Source organism: Triticum urartu, unplaced genomic scaffold, assembly GCF_003073215.2.
Source record: "Triticum urartu cultivar G1812 unplaced genomic scaffold, Tu2.1 TuUngrouped_contig_4284, whole genome shotgun sequence".
NCBI classification, from domain to species: Eukaryota; Viridiplantae; Streptophyta; class Magnoliopsida; order Poales; family Poaceae; genus Triticum; species Triticum urartu.
This window is the reverse complement of record NW_024114860.1, coordinates 1-3,757: the sequence shown is the minus strand read 5'-3', so window position 1 is coordinate 3,757 and position 3,757 is coordinate 1. Positions and strand designations below refer to the sequence as shown.

At 47.1% G+C, this 3,757-nt stretch overlaps 1 pseudogene; it reads left to right on the top strand.

The window, feature by feature from the left end:
• Positions 1–1,559: 1,559 nt before the first annotated feature.
• LOC125527612 lies at positions 1,560–3,200 on the top strand (annotated as a pseudogene).
• The last annotated feature ends 557 nt before the right edge of the window (positions 3,201–3,757 follow it).

The window sequence follows — 3,757 nt, the reverse complement described above, 5'->3', positions numbered from 1 at the left end:
CATTGCACACGGCCAGGCGGATGCTGTCCAGGTTGCTGCCGTAGAGGACCGGGGCCAGACGCACCAGGAGGAAGCCTCCGTGGGTGGCGAGCGGCTTGGCGCCGTCCAAAAGGCCGGCTGCAGTGCTGCGGACAAATGAGGTGAGGGACCGGCGGCCCGAGCCGAACGCAGATCATGCCGTGGGGACGAACACCGGGTCATCATCCTGATCTCCTGCTTGGCACCACTGCTGGGCGAAGATGCCGATGAGGTCAGAGGGGTGGCGTGCACCCTCGGGCGAGCGGTGGCAGAGGAAAGAGGGGTCGGCGACGAGGTAGCACCACCTCTTGCACACCGCGCCGCACCGGAACAGGGCGGCAACGTCGACGTGCGTCAGGACCTCGAAGAGCACGTCGTCCGGGAAAAGAATAGGAGGCGCAGGCGTGTCTTTCATCTTCTTTAGCTATTGTATGTATGTATACAGTCCAGATGAGGTTGGTCAGCGAGACACGACTGCACGAGCAGGACTCGTTTTCTACTCCTTCTCCAGCTCGGACTCGATCATCTTACAGCAAAGCATGCGTTGTTAGCTTTCTATTCTGCGTACGAATCCACAAGAAATTAAACGGTTCACGTTTGTTTTCCTATTTTGCCACCGATAATCATACGGACCGGCTAGGGACCAGGTGACTGAATTTACAATGAACCTTGATAAGTGCCACACGTGTGCCACAAACACATGGCAATTCCAAACGTTTTTTATGGCAATTTTTGTGATGTGAGGATGTCAACTTTAGTTGTCAAGCATGAAAACTTTCTTTCCAGATGACAAGCTTCAGTTTTTTCTTTGATTAATTTTTTCTCTTTAAATAACAACTTTAGTTGTAAGAAACATCAAGGCCGGATTGCTTCGTGTCACACGTGTGACACTTATCATATACGTTTACAATTTGGGTCAGTTATTCCTTTGTACAATCAGCTAAGCGGTGTCTGGTTTTGAAGAACACCATAGGAGCTTTTGTTCTGTATATCCACCTAACTCCAGTGGAATCAAGATGCCACTATGATTTTTTTACTTATGCGGGTCCTAATCAATTGATTCGCTAATGGCCTAGGATCTTTGAAAATGCCCTTTTCATATGTATGAAGTAGGTCAGAGCACGTGAGTTGGTCAGACGCGCCAGAATAAAAATAGAACGAATTTTGTAGATAGTTATCATTATTGATGTGTTCAAAAGGTGTGACAGTGACAACAAGCGGGCAAAAGGTTTCATTAACTTGGCATATGTGCTTCTAACTTTCATCATGCTGATTAGTATTGCGCACCTACGTGCCATCAAGTGGACTATATGATCTATTGTTAAATGGTAATCTTGTTCTGCTCAAGCATGTATTGTTAATTGTCCACCTCACTATAGTTTGTCGGATAGTAAAGTTATTCCATCTGTCGTTTGAACTTGGCTGCCTCTGTCTCTCATATATATAGATATTCTTTTTCCACTTACTTGGCTGCCTCCTTTTGTCTCAAATAGAGATTCTCTTAGTCCACTTGACTGCTGTTCTCCGAATGGTCCCAATCATGCTCAAACATAGTACATGTTAAATATCCCTTCATTTCACCGGTAAATCAGCACCTAGGTACCTTAGTTTCAACTTTCAAGCATGGAGGAGTCCCTTGTTGACAAGACAGGAGAGGAGAGCCTGGTAGTGATTGAGGTGAAGAAGCAGTTGTACCTTGTCGGGCCTCTCATCGTCGGAAGCCTCCTACAGGATGTGGTCCAAATGATATCCGTCATGTTTGTGGGTCATCTCGGCGAACTCGCTCTGCCGAGTGCCTCCATCGCAACCTCCTTCGCTGGTGTAACTGGCTTCAGCTTGTTGGTATGACAATTTCCCCCCTTTTCCATTGATCGATGCACCAATTTAGTTGGACCTCCTGAACATCATAGTCAACTTGAATGCTTGCATTGAATTTCAGTCCGGCATGTCGAGCAGCTTGGACACCCTGTGTGGGCAAGCCTTTGGAGCAAAGCAGCACCATCTTCTTGGCATCTACAAGCAGAGGGCAATCCTTGTGCTCACTCCGGTGAGCGCCGTAGTTGCCGTAATCTGGGGATACACCGGTTAGATCCTTCTATTGTTTGGACAGGACCATGAGATTGCCATGGAAGCAGGGAGCTACATCCGATGGTTGATTCCGTCGTTGTTTGTCTACGGTCCGCTGTAGTGCCATGTATGATTCCTGCAAACGCAGAACATGGTCCTTCCGGTGATGCTGAGCTCGGGCGTCACAGCACTGAACCACATCTTGGTGTGCTGGCTGCTGGTCTACAATCTTGGTCTAGGCAACAAGGGTGCCGCCTTGGCCAATACAATCTCCTACCTCACTAATGTGTCCATCTTGGCTCTCTACATCCGGCTCTCCCCGTCTTGTAAGAGCACATGGACGGGGTTGTCGACGGAGGCATTTCGCGACATCCTCGGTTTCTTGAGGCTTGCCATCCCATCTGCACTCATGGTTTGGTGAGTTTGATGTCTATATGCTATATGTCTCAAGTGCAACTTTGCCATCTTCAGTTGATTGATTTAAGTACTTTCATCTGACATACATACATATATTTACATGAGCAGCTGGGAGTGGTGGTCGTTTGAGCTCCTGGTGCTTGTTTCCGGATTTCTTCCAAATCCTAAACTTGAGGCATCGGTACTGTCAATCAGGTGAGGCCGTGAGGTGACATATTCAAGCATGGCTTATTTCATTTCATACTACTGGGTTTGCTAGTTTCCCTGTTTTGATAGTAACATGCAGTTGAATTTCTTGCAGTTTGAATACTATCTCGTTGGTATTCAGAGTCCCATATGGGCTTAGTGCAGCTATAAGGTCAGCTCAAACTCATACGCCTTTAAGTATTATACAAACTAGAAGCTGATATGTATCAAATCCTTTATCTACGTACGTAGCACCCGTGTGTCAAATGAGCTGGGTGCTGGGCGACCGGATGCTGCCCGTTTGGCGACCCAGGTGATCATGGTCCTAGGTATTGTGTCAAGCGTATCGGTTTCTCTTGCTATAGTTTTGGTGCGCAATCTATGAGGGTATGCATACAGCAACGACAAGGAAGTGGTGGAGTACATTTCCAGAATTATGCCAATTATTGCTGTGGCATTCTTGTTTGATGACATGCAATGTGTTCTTTCAGGTAAATAGATACAAACACTAGTAGAAAACCGGCCTTTTGTCCCGATTCATAAGGGCCTTTAGTCCCGGTTCCCGAACCGGGACTAAAGGGTCGTTACTAATAACCGGGACAGATGGGGCTCCACGTGGGCGGGGGCCCTGCCGGCAGCCCAGGCAGGGGGGCCTTTAGTCCCGGTTCAAGACGTAAACCGGGACCAAAAGACTTCCACGCGGCAGCAGCTGGCTGGAGCTGAGGTTTTTCTTTTTTTTTTTAAAAAATGGCTGTTTTAGGGGTTTAGGGGGTTATTTTTAGGTTGTTATTAGCTAGCTAATAGAGAGAAGTGTCCTCTCTTATGTCCGTGCTTGGTCGACGCTACGTACAATACATACGTATAGAGAGGACTAGGCACGCTAACTAGCTAGTAAGCAAACGAAGGAAACAGAAGATCGTCATGAACATATATGCATACAGAGAGAAGTGATATCGACCACCTCTCCTTCTCCGAGAGATTGGTCGAACAACAAGTTCTCGTATATCTATCGTCCGACACTACCGGCTACATATATACAATAATTATCTCTTACAAATATAATCTCCTA